The sequence below is a fragment of the Pocillopora damicornis genome, chromosome 7 (assembly GCF_964200805.1).
Source record: "Pocillopora damicornis chromosome 7, jaPocDami1.2, whole genome shotgun sequence".
Taxonomy (NCBI): domain Eukaryota; kingdom Metazoa; phylum Cnidaria; class Anthozoa; order Scleractinia; family Pocilloporidae; genus Pocillopora; species Pocillopora damicornis.
The window spans coordinates 14,027,920-14,045,130 of NC_142676.1; the positions used below are offsets into that span (position 1 = coordinate 14,027,920).

General features: G+C 41.1%; 1 pseudogene; it reads right to left on the minus strand.

The window, feature by feature from the left end:
- Window positions 1-16,725: 16,725 nt before the first annotated feature.
- LOC149042698 (uncharacterized) overlaps window positions 16,726-17,211 on the minus strand; it is a 975-nt pseudogene continuing 489 nt past the window's right edge.

Consider the following 17,211-nt stretch of genomic DNA (forward strand, 5'->3'; position numbering starts at 1 on the left):
ATCATCTTGGTGAGAACAGCCTCAATAGCGTTTTCCCTTTTTAATTGCTAGAATACCCTGTTTTCAGCTTTATTGCACCAAAAACATGTTCTTGCTTTCGTTAACGTCAAATTGGGCTTTTTCCAGCGTTATTGCACCGGTGAATGGATTTATTTTCCAATTTTTTGCGAGTGACGCTGATTTTTTCTCGGTTTTGTAAGTAAACTACACTTTTGACGCTTTATCTTACCGAAAACATGTTTTGGTTTAGTTGCAGCTAAATTGGAAGCTTCTAGCTTTATGTCAGAAAAAGCAGCCATTTACTGTTTGGTTGGAAAACACGCTGCTTTGAGTTTTATAGCACCGAAAATATCTTTTGGTTAGTTGGCAACGAAATTGAGTTTCTTTCAGCTATATATCGTAAAAACCAGCGTTTTTGCTTTTTCTTGGCTACAAGACGTTGCACTCAGCCTTGTAGCACAAAAAAAAAATGTTTTGGTCTGTTTGCTGTAAAGTTGTGTGTTTTGCAGTGGTATTGCACCGGAAAAAGGTTTTCTTTCAGTTTGCAGCGAGTCTGCCTAATTTTTCCTTGATTTGACTCAAAACAACGCTTTTACTTGTGTTTGGCTAAGTTACGCTGTTCCAGAATCCTTCTTCTGAGAACAACCTTTTCCTCTTCTTTCGTAAGCAAACTACACATTTGACACTATATTACCGGAAAAATGTTTTGGTTTCTTGCCAACTAAACTAGGCTGCTTTGAGCCTTATGTCACAAAAAACAGCGTTTTTTCCTCGCTGTGTTTAAAATACGTTGCGTTTAGCTTTATTGCAGGAAAAACATGTTTTGGTTTGTTTGCCGTAACAGTGGGCTGTTGCCAGCGTTATTGGAAGGGAAAAAGGTTTTTTCCCAGTTTGCAGCGAGTCACGCTGATTTTCACTTGATTTTACTCAACGAAACGTTTTCGTCTCTTTCCGGCTAGGTTACGCTGTTTTCAACAATATGTTTCTGAGAACAGGCTTTTCCTTTCTTTCCTACCAAAACTGCGCTTTTGAGCTTTTATCTTACCAAAACCATCATTTGGTTTGGTTGCAACTGAATTAGAAGCTTCGAGCTTTATATTACAAAAAGCAGCGATTTCAGTTTTTGCGAGAAAACACGCTGTTTTAAGTTTCATTCGGACGGAATATATGTTTTGGTTAGTTGACAACGAAATTGGGCTTCTTTAAGCTTAATATCACAAAAAACAGCGTCTTTGCATGGTTGTTGTTAAAAGACGTTCCACTCAACTTTATAGCACAAAAAATATGTTTTGGTTTGTTTGGCGTCAAACTGGGCTCTTTCCAGCGTTATTCAACTTGTAAATGGATTTCGTTTTCCAGTTTTTAGCGAGTGACCTTGACTTATGGTTGCAAAATGCGCTGCTTCAACCTTCATAGCACCGAAAACATGTTTTGCTTTCTTAACAAGAACATTGGGCTTCCTTGAGCTATATATCACCAAAAAAAAAGCGTTTGTGCTTTTTTGTTGCTAAAACACGATGGAATCAGCTAGATAGCATAAAAAGCATGTTTTGGTTTGTTTGCCGTAAAATTGTGTCGTTGCCAGCGTTATTGCACCTGAAAAAGTTTTTCTTGCAGTTTGCAGCGAGTCATCCTGGTTTGTTACTTCATTTTACTCAAAAGAACGTTTTTACTTGTGTCTGGCTAAAAGACGCCGTTTTAGAATCCTCTTTCTGAGGACAACCTTTACCTCTGTTTTCGTAACCAAACTACACTTTTGATGCTCTGTATTACTGGAAAATGTTTTGGCTTGTTGGCAACTCAATTAGATTATCTTTGAGCCGTATATCACAAAAACCACCGTTTTTGCTGTTCTGTGTTTAAAATACGCTGCGTTTAGCTTTATTAGAGGAAAAACACGTTTGGGTTTGTTTGCCGTAAAATGGGGCTGTTTCCAGCGTTATTGCACCGGGAAAAGATTTTCTGCCAGTTTCCAGCGACTCATGCTGATTTTTATCTCATTTTGCTCAAAAGAAAGGTTTTTCTTTGTTTTGGGCTAAGTTACGTTGTTTTCAGCATTATGCTTTTGATATATATAAAATATACTTTTTGTGCTATATAGCTGATTCCATCGTGTTTAAGCAACAAAAAAGCACAAACGCTTTTTGTTTGGTGATATATGGCACAAGGAAGCCCAATGTTGTTGTTAACAAAGCAAAACATGTTTACGGTGCTATGAAGGTTGAAGCAGCGCATTTTGCAACCATAAAACCAAATTGCTGTTTTTTTGTGATATAAGGCTCGAAGCTTCTAATTTAGTTGCAAAAAAAACAAAACATGCTTTCGGTAAGATAGAGCGTCAAAAGTGCAGTTTAGTTACAAAACACAGAAAATCGTTGCTCTCAGAAAGATAATGCTGAAAACAGCCTAACTTAGCAGAAGACGAGCAAAAACCTTCCTTTTATTAAAATCAAGTAAAACTCTACGTGACTCACTGCAAACTAGCCGGAAACCTTTTTCCCGTGCAATATCGTCGAAAACAGCGCAATTCTACGGCACACAAACCAAAACATGTTTTTCCTGCAATATAGCTGAAAGAAGCTTATTTAAACACACATGCAGAAAAACGCTCTTTTGATGTGACACAAAGCTCAAACCAGCCCCAACTCGCTGCAAACGCACCAAAACATATTTTTGATAGGTTAGAGCGTCAAAAACGTATTTCATGTAGCGAAATGTGGCAAAGGTTGTTCTAAGAAAGATAGTACTGAAGACAGTGTAACTTAGTCAAAAACAGGCTAAAACGTTCTTTTGAAGGCAATCATATAAAGTCAAGGTCACTCGCTAAAAACTGGAAAACGAAATCCATTTACAAGTTCAATAACGCTGGAAAGAGCCCAGTTTGACGCCAAACAAACCAAAACATATTTTTTGTGCTATAAAGTTGATTGGAACGTCTTTTAGCAACGAAAATGCAAAGACCCTGTTTTTTGTGATATAAAGCTCAAAGAAGCCAATTTCGTTGTCAACTAACCAAAACATATTTTCCGTCTGAATGAAACTTAAAACAGCGTGTTTTCTCGCAAAAAGCTAAATTGCTGCTTTTTGTGACTTAAAGCTCGAAGCTTCTAATTCAGTTGCAACCAAACCAAATGATGGTTTTGGTAAGATAAAGGTCAAAAGCGCAGTTTTGGTAGGAAAAAAAAGGAAAAGCCTGTTCTCAGAAACATATTGTTGAAAACAGCGTAACCCAGCCGGAAAGAGACGAAAACGTTTCGTTGAGTAAAAATCAAGTAAAAATCAGCGAGACTCACCGCAAACTGGGAGAAAACCTTTTTCCGTTGCAATAACGCTGGCAACAGCCCACTGTTACGGCAAACAAACCAAAACATGTTTTTCCTGCAATAAAGCTAAACGCAACGTATTTTAAACACAGCGAGGAAAAAACGCTGTTTTTTGTGACATAAGGCTCAAAGCAGCCTAGTTTAGTTGGCAGCAAACCAAAACATCTTTCCGGTTATATAGAGCGTCAAATGTGTAGTTTGCTTACGAAAGAAGAGGAAAAGGTTGTTCTCAGAAGAAGGATTCTGGAACAGCGTAACTTAGCCAAACACAAGTAAAAGCGTTGTTTTGAGTCAAATCAAGGAAAAATTAGGCGGACTCGCTGCAAACTGAAAGAACACCTTTTCCGGTGCAATACCACTGCAAAACACACAACTTTACAGCAAACAGACCAAAACATTTTTTTTGTGCTACAAGGCTGAGTGCCACGTCTTCTAGCCAAGAAAAAGCAAAAACGCTGGTTTTTACGATGTAAAGCTCAAAGAAGCTCAATTTCGTTGCCAACTAACCAAAAGATATTTTCGGTGCTATAAAACTCAAAGCAGCGTGTTTTCCAACGAAACACTAAATGGCTGCTTTTTCTGACATAAACCTGGAAGCTTCCAATTTAGCTGCAACTAAACCAAAACATGTTTTCGGTAAGATAAAGCGCCAAAAGTGTAGTTTACTTACAAAACCGAGAAAATAGTTGCTTTCAGAAACATAATGCTGAAACCTGGGTAACTTAACTAGAACAGGCCAAAAGGTTGTTCTGAGTGCCGTCAAGTAAAAATCAGCGTCACTCGAAAAAAACTGGAAAAGAAATCCAGTGAGCGGTGCAATAACGCTAGAAAAAGCCCAATTTGACGGTAACTAAAGCAAGAACATGTTTTTGGTGCAATAAAGCTGAAAACAGCGTACTCTGGTAATTAAAAAAGGAAAACGCTATTGAGGCTGTTCTCACGAAGATGATGCTGAAAACAACGTAACCTAGCCAAAAACTAGCAAAACCGTTGTCACTCAGCCAATCACAAGAAAAAACGTGGTTTTGAGTAAAATCAAGAGAAAAGCAGGGTGACTCGCTGCAAACTGGAAGAAAACCTTTTTTCCGTGCAATAACGATGGAAACAACACAACTTCACGGCAAACAGACCGTTGTGTGAGTGCAACGATTTATAGCAAACAAAAAGCAAAAACGCTGCTTTTTGCGATATAAAGCTCAAAGAACTCAATTTTGGTGCCAACTAACCAAAACATATTTTCGGTATTATGAAGCTTGAGGCAGCGTGTTTTCTGGCGAAAAGCTAAATCGCTGCTTTTTCTGACATAAAGTTCGAAGCTTCCAATTTCGTTGCCAACAAACCAAAATGTGTTTTCCGTATGATAAAGGGTCAAAAGCGAAGTTTGACTTGGAAAAAAAGGAAAAGCCTGCTCTCAGAAACATAATGCTGAAAACAGCGTACCTTAGCAAAAAACAAACAAAAGCGTTGTTTTGAGTAAAATCAAGTAAAATCAAAGTAACCCGCTGCAAACTGGCAGACAACCTTTTTCCGGTGCAATAAAACTTGAAACAGCCCAATTTTACCGCAAAAAAAGATGTTTTTCCTGCAATAAAGCTACACGCAGCGTATTTTAAACACAGAAAGGGAAAAACGCTTTTTTTGTGTGTGACACAGGGCTCAAAGCAACTTAATTTAGTTGCCAACAAACCAAAACATTCTTTCGGTAATATAGAGCGTCAAAAGTGTACCTTGGTAACGAACAAAGAGGAAAACGATCTGCACAGAAAGATGATGCTGATTACAGCAGAACCTAGCCAAAAACAAGGAAAAACGTTGTTTTGAGTAAAATCAAGTAAAAATCAGCGTGACTCGCTGCAGTCTTCCAAAACATCTTTTCCGTTGCAATAACGCTGGAAACAGGGCAATTTTACAGAAAACAAGCGAACACATGTTTATGGTGCAATAAAGCTGAAAGCAGCGTATTTTAGCATTTAAAAAGGGAGGGAAGCAGTGTTATTTAGTTGCCAACAGCACCAGGGGGAGATCATAGATCAACAGCTGGACGAGCCGCTAGCGAATGGTAGAGTTAAAGAGTCGCAGAGCCCCTGGAGCAGTCCGGTTGTTTTGGTAAGGAAACATGATGGAAGTTACCGTATGTGCATTGATTACCGCAAACTGAATTTGTGTACATAGAAAGATGCAATACCGTTAGCGAGGAGCGATGATGTCGTGGAAGCGCTGGGTGGTGGCCCATGGTTCTCCTGTCTGTATTTGGCGTCTGGGTATCGGCAGATGCAAGTAAAAGAAGAGGACAGGCCCAAAACAGCATTCTCGACCCATCGTGGACAATTCCCATGGAGGGTTATGCCTTTTGGACTCACGAATGGGCCAGCTACATTTACCAGATTGATGAATCTAGCACTCAGTGAACCGACTCCGACACACTGTCTTGCGTATTTGGATGATATTATTATCTGGGCCCCTTCCCTCGAGGAACATCTGCATAGCCTACGGTTATTATTTAACAGCATACGAACTGCTGCTCTTAAGCTGAAGCCAACTTAGTGTCGGTTTCTAGAGAGAGAAGTTTCGTTCGCAGGGAATGTTGTCTCTTCAGATGGCATCAAGACTGACCCTGACAAGGTCCAGACTGTCAGAACTTGGCCAACCCCGGTAGACATCAAAGAGCTCCAAAGCTTTATTGGTCTTGCCATTACTATAGATTGGATTCTCGATCGTCGCAGAACCACTCTACGAATTGTCGAGGAAGTGTGTTTCTTTCCAGTGGCAGATGGAACAAGAAAGTGCCTTCAATGAACTGAAACATCGCTTGACGATTGCACCCGTCTTGGCATATCCCGATTTTAGGCCTGATGGAGGATTATTCGTACTTGACACAGATGCCAGCCAACCCTTGGGCATTTGCGTTTTTTTATCTCGATTGCAACGCAATGACATTGAGCGTGTGATAGCTTACGGGAGTCGTTCTTTGAATGACCAGGAAAAGAACTCTTGCGGGACTCGATTAGAGATGCTAGCTGTGGTAAACAATTTGCACCATTTTCGCTATTACTTGCTGGGACAAAAAATTGCGCCTGAGGACTGATAATCACTCATTAGTCTGGCTAATGTCTTTTAAAGAGCCTCAAGGGCAAGTGGCCTGTTGGCTGGGGCGCTTACAGTATGATTCTGAGATACAACGTCACCCGGGGAGGTTACACAGTAATGCAGACGCCTTGTCTAGAAGGCCCACACGACAACATGGGAATTGTCCATCGTGTACTCCAACAGGATTATCCCAAGTTACGGTTGTTGCTAGAGACCTTCCGGTCGGTGAAACGCCACGTGAAGTGAGAAATTGTTGGTACCCAGAAGTGGTTGCACAGGCCCAAAGAGATGATCCAGATATCAGCGTGGTACTTTGTCGTTTGTTGAAAGAGTGAAGGAAGCCAGCTGTTGAGGAACTTCACGTCGATGCGCTGTGCTGCTCGTGCTGTCTGGGCCCAGTTTGAACTGTTGTTGCTAAAACAGCGGGTTCTCTATATAAAGTCAGCTGCCCACACTACTCAAGCTAAACTGGGGATGGTTGCACCGAAACAGTTAGTGGAGCAGGCCCTTGTCGAAGTTCATGATGGCGTTGCTGGCGCCCACCTTTATAACTTTATAACAACTTTATTGGGTACGTCTACGGATAGACGGACGCCAAATGGGTTAGTGCAGCGGGACATGGAGTCCCATACGGGGCACTACCCCTCTTAAATCCACCCAACCCAACCCAGGGGAGGACATCCATCACACAGTAATCTCGTGCGTGGGAAATTAACGTCTCCTACCCCAAACCCTGCAGGAGACGGGACCTCCGGCGTAACGTCTTATCCAAGAAGACGAAGCAAGGTGAGTGAAGCGGCTTGCTTAAGGCCACAACGTAGTGCTCCGGCCAGGACTTGAACCCGGGCCGTCCGACCCAGAGTCCAGCGCTCAGACCACTGGACCACTCACGCCTCACGCCTTGGAGGAATGGAGAGTCTAATGAAGATGAAAGCTAGATTCCGGAGGCCTGGCACGACCAAAGAGGTGCATTGTTACTACGATTGATGTCTGACATGTGCCAAGTGTAAGCCAAGGGCGAAACCCAGAGCACCACTGTGGTCATTTACCTCTGGCAACGCCACGCAACGCATCCGTATTGACATTGTGGCTCCCTTGCCACGGTCTCGGAGAGGAAACCGCTACATCTTAACAGTTCAGTACAGTCTTACTAACAGGGCTGAGGTGTTTGCAATGTCCACCCAGCGTGCCACAACCTCGGCAAAGGTGCTTGTAAGGAACTGGATCTGCAGATCTGGTGTGCCTGACAGCATTCATAGCTATCAAGGCCGTAATTTCGAGTCTAGAACATTCTTGGAAAGGTGCCAGCTGCTGAGTATTAAAAAGACGCTCAGCAGTGCGTATCACCCTAAGTGCAATGGCCAAGTAGAAAATCTGCACAAAAACGTAAGGAACATGTTGAAAGCTAGAGTTGAAGATAATCCAGCTAAACAGGATGAGCACCTTGATTTCTGCCTGATGGCCTATCGCAATAGTGTTCGTTCCTCCACGGGGCACAACCCGTTCGAGCTCATGCTCGGTAGAGACATGAGAACGCCTTTGGATGTAATGGTTGGCGGTGCCGAAGACAATGAGTGTTCCTACACTGATTTCGATGCTGTAGAACTGCACAAGTTGCGCAATACTTAACTGCTTGAGGTAGCTCAAATGGTCAAACTAGTTACACGTTTTCAACTGCACCATGAAGCTGAATTGGTTCCAATAGTTCAAATTGTCTAACTGGCTAAATCTATTCGACTGGCCAAAAACATCAAACCAGCGAAGACCGCTAACCTGACAGCAAAAAATGCAAAATCTTTCCCGATTCTTTGAAGGAGTTCAACTTGTCAAATTTGCTCAAGTGGTCTAACTGCAGAGGATGCGTAAAGCTTTATAGGTTCAATCTAGAAATCTTCACAATGTAGCTAAATTTGTCGAAGTGGTTGATATGGTCCAAGTAGCTGATATTTGTTCACCTGGTTTGGTGGTCAAACTAGTGAACAAAGTTGCGGAATCTATCGTAATTCGTTGAAGTCCTTCAAATTGTGAAAGTAACTCACAATTCTTGAAACTGCAGAGAAACTGTACAATCTAGCTGAATTGTTTCAAGTGGTTAAAATTGTCAAAGTAGCCTCCTCGATTCAACTGATTGAAAGGTGAAACCAGCAACGACAGTCAAACTGCACAAATTGCTCATTCTATATGAATTGGTTGAAGAAGTTCAAATGGTCAAACTGACTACTGCGGGTTAATCACACATGATCATTGAAAAGTCAAACTAGTGTGGACAATCATACTCCAAAAATAGCCCAATCTATCTTAATTGGTTCACGTCCTAGAAATGGTCAAACTAGTTTAACTTCCTCAACTGCATAAACCGCAAGATTTAACTGAATTTTTTCATGACAAATCAGCGTAATTGCTTCGACTATTGAAATAGTCAAAGTAGCGGAAACGGTTAAGCTGCACAAATTGCAGTCTCTATCCCGACTAGCTGAAGTAGGTGAAATGCTCGAACTAGCTTAAATGCTTCAACTGCACAATATGCACACTCAGCTTAACAGTTTGAACTGCAGATACGGCACAATCTATCATACATGAATGAAATGGTTAAATAGTCCAACTAGGGAAGACTGAAAAAAAACAGCAACGAGTTAGAACTGTAAAAGTTAGAAATGCAAGGAAGGCTGAAGAGAGAAGAAAAGGAAAGACAAGAAAGGATGGAGGAAAAGGACAGACAAGAAAGGATGGAAGAAAAGGACAGACAGGAAAGGTGAAATTTGATATCACCGAGTATCTTAAGTTGGTATTTCCATTTCAGGAAGCAGACGCTGATAAGTGTTTCTTGCACTTTGAGAAAGTAGCTGGCAATGGTAAGTGGCCCACGGATTCCTGGGTAATTCAATTACAGAGTGTACTAGTCGGTAAAGCGAGAAAAATTTAAACACAGTTAAGTGTAGAGCAAGCTGCAAATTATGACACTGCTAAGGATATTATTTTAAAGGGTTCTGAAATAGTTGCCGAGGTTCAAAAAGTCAATAGTCAGACTTATGTAGGATTTGGTAGAAGTAAGGAACAGCTATTTGATCGTCGGTGCCATTCGCAGAGGGTAGATGAGAGTCACGATAGGTTAATGACAGCTAGTTTTAATAGAGGAGTCTAAGAGGTGCATTCACGGTGATGTCCGAGCGTTCGTCGATGAGCAAAAAGCACAAACCTTAGAGAAAGGTGCACGACTAGCAGATGAGCTTTGGTTGAGGCACAAAGTGAACTTCATGGAAAAACCCCATCAGCTTCACACTTCACCCGCTAGAGTTCTGCCTCCTTGGGTACCACGATGGTTTGCAAAACCAGAGAAGTCGGCAGAATGACGAAGGACATCCAAAGCAGAATCCTGCTAACAATTATGGGAATCGTTTCAGCTCCTCATGGTCAAGACAGAACAAGTTTGATCGAGGTAAGCCCATCAAGCCGCCGACATGTTACTTTTCCAGAAAAGCTGGTCAGCTGATTTCTAGCTGCCCGGAAAAGTGGAGAGTGGCGCTTAAGCGTGATGGTTTTCTCGCTAAGACATTGAGTTTAACTGCTGTTGGTGAAGATACACCGCCCTCCCCAAGTTCTAAGAGAGTAGACTCGAGCAAGTGCTGTGAGTGAAGTCAGTGGCCCCTGCAAATCTCTCATGGATCTTTTTCAGCCGTTCGTCCACCATGGTTCGGTGTCATTGTCAACTGATACGTCCAACTCCATACCAATCAAGATCTTGACAGGCACTGGAGCCTCGCAGTCTCTATTGCTGAGTGACACGTTGGTGTTTTCTGAGAAGTCGTCCACTTGTGCGAGTGTTCTAATAAGAGGAATCAGTTCCAAGCACACCCCGGTGCCACGGTATACACAGTATACACCAGTATACACCAGTATACACCAGTATACACCAGTATACACCAGTATACATCAGTATACACCAGTATACACCAGTATACACCAGTAGTTGTCAATGCTATTGTCACCGACAAGCGTGGTTAAGAAAAGTCTCCAGAGCCAGTAGAGAGGAAAATTCTCCGTCTGTACCCATAGTGTGTCGTGACGCGAGCCATAAGTAAGAAGTTAGAAACCAGAGACAAAAGAGGTAAGATTAGCTGACACCACCATCAGCCAGGTCCTTACGGGTGAGCAACCGAATCCCTCTTTCTCTCAGCCAGTATAAGTACTTTCTGAGAAAAGTTCAATGGAACAGGTCGAAAAGATGTCAACTTCTCAACTCATTGCAGAACAACACGAAGACCCGGAAGTCTCACCCATATTTTCAAGAAGTGTTAGTGAAAGCGAAGTATCTCAGAACCCCACCTGTTACTTTACGAAGAATGGAGTGCTAATGAAAACGTGGAGACCACCCCATGTTCCCACAGAAGAGGAGTGGGCTGTCCAGTACCAGATGATTGTCCCAAAGACCTACAGACCGGACGTTTTAAGCACAGCGGATGAGACCCCCTTGCCTGGCCACCTGGGTGTCAACAAAACCTGCCAGAGGTTCTTAGACCATTTGTACTGGCTCAGTCTAAGTAAAGTTGTGGCGCAATACTGCAAGTCGTTTCACACTTGTTAGATGGCTTTGAGACCGAATCAGATCGTTCTAAAAGTACCGTTACAGCCACTACCAGCCCTTCAAGAGCCATCCAGCAGATGAATCGTTGTTGATTGTTTAGAGCCACTACCTAAAAAGAGGTCTGGACACCAGTATTTGATGACCAACACGTGTGCATCCAGTAGATTTCCTAAAGAAGTGCCCTTGAGAAATATCAGTGCAAAGGTCATAGTCAGAGCTTTAACGAAGCTCTTTACACCGGTAGGTCTCCCAAGTTCTATCCAGTCTGACCAAGGTTCCAATGTTGTGTGGCATATTTCAACACGTCATGCACGAGCTTGGAGTCACACAGTATATGTCAACCGCATGTCACCCTCAAAGTCAAAGAGTTCTCGAAAGATGGCACCAAACACTGAAGAACATGATGAGGATCTACTGTTTCGAAACAGAGGAAGATGGGGACGAGGGTAGCCATCTACGACTGTCTGCTGCAGCTGAGTCAGTACAGGAGTCTCTAGGATTCAGTCCATTCGAGCTTGTATTTGAGCACACTGTGAGAGGACCTATTAAACTGCTTAAAAAGAAGTTATTATCTAGCAGCACTGAGTCTACGAATCTCTTGCAGTATGATTCAGATTTCTGCAGTAAGCGTTTTAGAGCTTGTGAGTTAACTAAAGCTAATCTTAGTCCTTTCGAGATGCCTTTGAAAGAGAATTATGATGTAGATGCTGTAGAACGTGACTTCAAGTCAGGAGAAAAGGCTCTTGCATTGTTGCCAGTGCCTAGAAACAAACCTAATTGTAGACTTTTTGGTCCTTATGTCACTGAGAAGAAGCTAAATGACCTCAAGAGCTGATGTCAACATGCATCAGACAAACAGCAGCGAGCCGCCCAAGTTTGTTTCTCTCCTACTCTCATATTTTGTAGCCCAATATGTCCTGATACCTGTGGTGTGTTTTGTTTTTTGAAAATATATATTAATTGTGAGAAATGAGTTTTTTCGTTCGACCGCTCAAATATGCAAATTTTTACCCTGAATATTACCCGAGTTGTGTGACCTCATGTAACGAGTTTGCTGGACCTCCGGTATTTCTGTCGGCATAATCCTTCGTTGTATCATTTGAAATTAATCCCCGGTCATTATTGAAGCTGGCAAAGAATTATTTCTTCTTTGGTGAATAATTTTGTCCGACATACTTTTTCTATGTCGAAAAGTGGCATCAAAACAGAGACAGTTTTAACAATGACCGACACGACAGAACCCACTGAGCTTCTAGCTTTTGAAAGACGCCTTATAGCTGATGGTTTTGCTTTTTCTTTTGGACAACACAAGTCTGTTAAAAGGGCTCTAGCTTTTGGGGTCTCGGCTTATTGGTCAAGAAATACAGTATATTCGTCTCTTCAGCGCGGTGCCCATATATGATTTTCATACATCCACAATCATTATTCCATCTTAATTGGTTGACGTATTTCAATTGGTCAGACTAGCTTAAATGGTTCAACTGGACAATATCCACAACTACTTAATAGGTTGAATTGCACAAACTGTACAATCTAGCTTTAATGGATCAACTGGTTAAATAATCAAACTTGGGAACACCTCATGAGGACTGATGATGTCATACACTCAACGCAGTATTCTGTCAAGTCTAAAATTAATGAATAAAAATATCTCTGCCAATTTGAAGCAGAGACCAATGAAACTTGGTACATGTAGGCTAATACTTCTACAGGCAACACACCTAAGCCTATCAAAATTCTGTTTGCAAAGTAACTCACTCTTTCCCAGTCTCTGCCAACCAGATTTCAATAGTTTAGTAGTTTTCAGCAGGAAAAGCATTAAATAAGGCCACAAAATACCCTCTTTCTGTTAGTGGTTTTTATTGGGTTCAATACTTGTAAATCAATATGACTAATGTACACGAACATAATGATGTTACAGTGTCAATAAAGTACAAGAATTCAGGGCTATTCCTCTTTTTTTTCCTATCAACATCTTATCATCTTAAACTGTGGCATTTAGTACCTCAAACCCTCTTGTATTGAGTACCCTGTATATCCAAGGGATTGAAAGTTTTATACATGAACGTTTGGGAGAACTCGAAAAAGCTGTGGAAAACTTGTCTGTGGGCTCATACTCCTACTGTATTTCTCTTTTTTTTTAGAACTTGCATTATGTATTATAAAGCTCAATTAAGTTTTCTGATTAAAGCGTTGTGTTGTTTAATTCTTTAGATAGACTGTTCTGCAGGTGATTGTACCCCAAAGGATTTGTGTTCTAAAAACAAAAAGACGCAGGACAGTTTAGAAAGAGAAAACAAAAATTGCAAATTGGTTGGAGAAATAATGAAAGAGAAACAAGCAAAATAGAAAATCAACTCATCTGAGTACAAGTCCAAGTCCAAGTGCAAGTGTACCTGAAGAGACAAGCTCAACAACAAGAGCTCCCAAAACCAGAATTACGTTGGGACTGATGCAACTCAACAAGAGTAAGAACAAGTTTGTCTCGGTAAGGTATGCTAGGGGAGGTGGCAGCCACACTTAAGATGTGCCACTCACTGCCACAAAACAAGAGTTGATTGAGATGGGTAAAGATGTCTTTTTGCAGAAGGTGTTGCACCCATAGTAAAAACTTCTGATTTTACTTTTCATCTGGCTAATTTTACAGGAAAAGCTATAAATAAACTTTGAGACAGTGATGGGCATGAACAGCCCTTCACCATTCAAGAATATTTCGAAACTCACAAGTTGACAAGAGTTAGCTATATCTTACATGCCAGTCCTGTGAAGATTCTGATGATAAAGAGGTCATGGCCAATGTCTTTGGGCCTTAAACGAGCAACAGTCAGTCATCCAGAACTCCTCAAAACAAATGCAAGGCCTGGCGTCATCACTTACACACTCAAGTTGAAAATGAAAGAAAATTGTGGCAAAACCTAAAAAAGGAACAGTATGAAGAGTTCTGAAAAAGCCTTGAACCTGATAGAAAAAAGCAAGCAGCTTCAGTTGGAGAAATTGAAAAACTCTCCAAATTGGAGGAATTGTGGCCCATAAAAGCTTCAAAAGTTCCTGCTGAACTAGAAAGTGGTTCTACCCGTGTGCTAATGGTTGCACAACATCCTTTCCAGGAAAAAGAAACGCAGTTTTTTTTCAGCAGCGGAAAAGATGGTGGCTGTCTATGATTGATTAGGCTCCTTAGATCTACACCCTGAACATTTCAGTTTACAATTCCACCCTGAAACTACTACATCACCTTTGGATATGAAGATGTGGTCACGTATATGAGGGCCTTGGATGAATCACTCTTCAGGGGCACAAGTTCCCCAGAGATCAGTCTCATACATTTTGGTGCTTGTACTAGTCATGATGTAATTGCCACTCATGACAAAGATTGTGAAAACTTATCGCTGCTGGCCATTGATCCAGTTACTGAAACTTTGCCTCAGCAACTTATGGAACTGGATGAAGAAAGGTATCTGTATTATACTGCATATTATAATAGCCAGTGAGGCTGATATGAACATGCTTTTACCAAAGGAAATTTGAAAGATTTCAGTAAAGAGACCTCAAGTTTTGGATCCTTGTTAATGGTATGTTATTTCCTAATTGTAGATCCACGCTGCAGCAGCAACCTAGAAGCCAGCCAAAAGGTAAGTATACATTATTGGTCATACAAAATGTCCAAATTGGGCCTGTAGACAGGTTCCATGGTCAAAGTAGCCTGAAAATAGCCTCCCGCTTGAAAGATATGATGTCACTGTTTAAGAACAGAGATTAGTTGGATTGCGTTTCTTCTTTCAGAATTATCAATGAAAGAGAAAAGCTTGAAGAGGGTGTAGGTTTGGGTGTAGCAAGGATTGTCGTTGTTACGTTCTGGCAACAATTGTTTGCAGCTACCATGGTCAGTGACAAAGAAAAGTTACCATGTATTCACCACGACTTTCAAAAAAGCGAATGGACGGCAATAGGAAGAGTGTAAGAACTCAAACAGTACCCAGAGTTCAGCAGCCTCAGTGGCCTGGACGACTTTTCTTCTGCCAGGATGCCATCAGCAAAGAAGACTGCTAGAATGCCGCAGAGTCAACCAGAAAATGAAGCCAAGACTCAGTGCTTAGACTACCTCTAAAAGTTTATTAGATCTCTGGATGCTTCTGCTCTGGGCACTTTCCTGAAATTCACTATGGAAAGCGATATAAAGCCTGAACACCAGGAAGTTTCATTTACCTCAATGGATGGCGAGTTGCGGCGACCAATTGCCTGCACCTGTGGCCCGTTGTTAGAGTTACCAAGAACTTACCGTAACTACACCGAACTAGCTTAAGAGTTCACAAGCCTGCTTAGGGAAAAAGGAGCACGGGCATGTTTGATTACTAGCATCAGACTATCACTAGAAGATGTGTCTGGGCTTGTTATTTCTGTGTTCTTACAGTGATCTGTGAACATTTAATACATGTTAGTCAGAGAAGCAAAGTTTTGCTGTAGTTCATGCTAGAGCTGAACATGAGAAATTGTTCCTGTTTGGTTTTGAATTATTGATTGCAACTAGTCAAAGAGTGGAAGCATAAGTGGAAAAGGTATGCAGTTGAAAAGGCTACTGTTTTTTTAATTGGTTTGTTAGAATTTTGTGCCTGTAGTTCAAATATCACGGTAATTTCAGTTATTCCTTTTTCTGCAACAATCTGTTGTTGAGTTTCTGTTAACTTTTAATTCCTAGAAGAAAGGACCGTCTCCACAGTTATTATATTTTGTAGGTAGAAAAAGAAGTAAAGAGAGATTGAGGATGTATGTTCAACATTGTGTGCGCATTGTGTACATCTATCTTGCGCACTGACTCGTTGAAAATCGAGTTTTTCTCAAACAATCAGGTTATGAGCTTGAGATTTCTTTTGTTTGATAGTTGACGAGGGTGCAGCCCGACTCAACTATTACGCATAGAAATTGAGAGCAAATAATCGAATTGTTTTAGGCTAAATCTTACTAGTTGAGAAAACTTTGTCTAAATCCTCTTCATAGACACTTTGAAAACAAAAAGAAGCAGTCGTCATTTTGTTTGTGCTATCCACAACAGAATAGGTAGTGAGTAGCTTAGCCAATCAGAGAACAGCATTTATGGCATTCATGATAGAAGGCTTGTAGATTTATACTTTAACTCAATAGAAACATAATATATCCGTTCCATATCTTAAATAACCATTTCCTTTAGCGATTCTGGTACTTGAGGAAAAGGGCAGCTTTGTCAGTTCCTATTTTCTCTTCTATAAACAACACAATAAAGGTAAATTAACATGCCTCTCCAATAACTAGGTAAAGTCATGACACTGAAAGTAGCTTCTTCAAAAGGTGTGCAAAATTATCACTATCAACTCATGCTGGTCAATGCTGAAAGGGAATTTTCATGAGAGAAAAACAAAAACCTTCATGATGCCTTACCCTCATTCTTGAAATAGACTAGCTAAAAAAGCATCCAACTCAGTAGCAATAGATTTAGCTCTTCATCTTTCATTGAGGTCCATATATTACACAGAACATTACATGCTTGTTGATAGGTATTTTATCTTTTTATGTTTATATTTCTCACTGGTTCCATTTCCACAATAAAAGGTAACTGTGACAAAAAGTGACACTGCAACGACGACGAGGTTACAGTTTGGATAGAACCCATTCTTAAGTTCTGTCGAATGTAATTGACAGAGTTTTCTTTTGGAAGGAACACATTCTGTGACTTGTGCATCCAAACAAATGAGCAGATGCCTTTTATAAGCTATCAATGTGGTGAAGTAGTTCCAAATACAAAGACACAGCCTCGTCTGTGTTTCTTGGCGATTGTAAGTCAATATCTTCTATAACGAGTTCAGCTAAATGTATAAACAAAGACGAGCAGCCAAGAGGATGGTGTCAGGTGCCTCGTAGATTTTCTGCAACACCCAAATCACTTTCATTGGTGGCAATTTTGTAATGTGTGGTGTTCGATTCTCTTGGGAGGAAAAACCGGTAATCAGGTCTCCTGGCAGGTGTTTCCCCATTCGATGGCCTTATTCTATGTGAATTCCAGTGCTGTGACACTCTATGCAACTCCTCCTGAATTAAGCTCATGAAGCAAAACCTTAAGCACTCTACATTCGAGTGACCATGAGCATTTCTTTAACACCTTAAGCATCAACTGGATGACATTGCTATTGTCAAAGTGCCCTAAGGGTGTTAAATTTTCGAAAAAACGTATCCACCAGTCTGTATTACTTC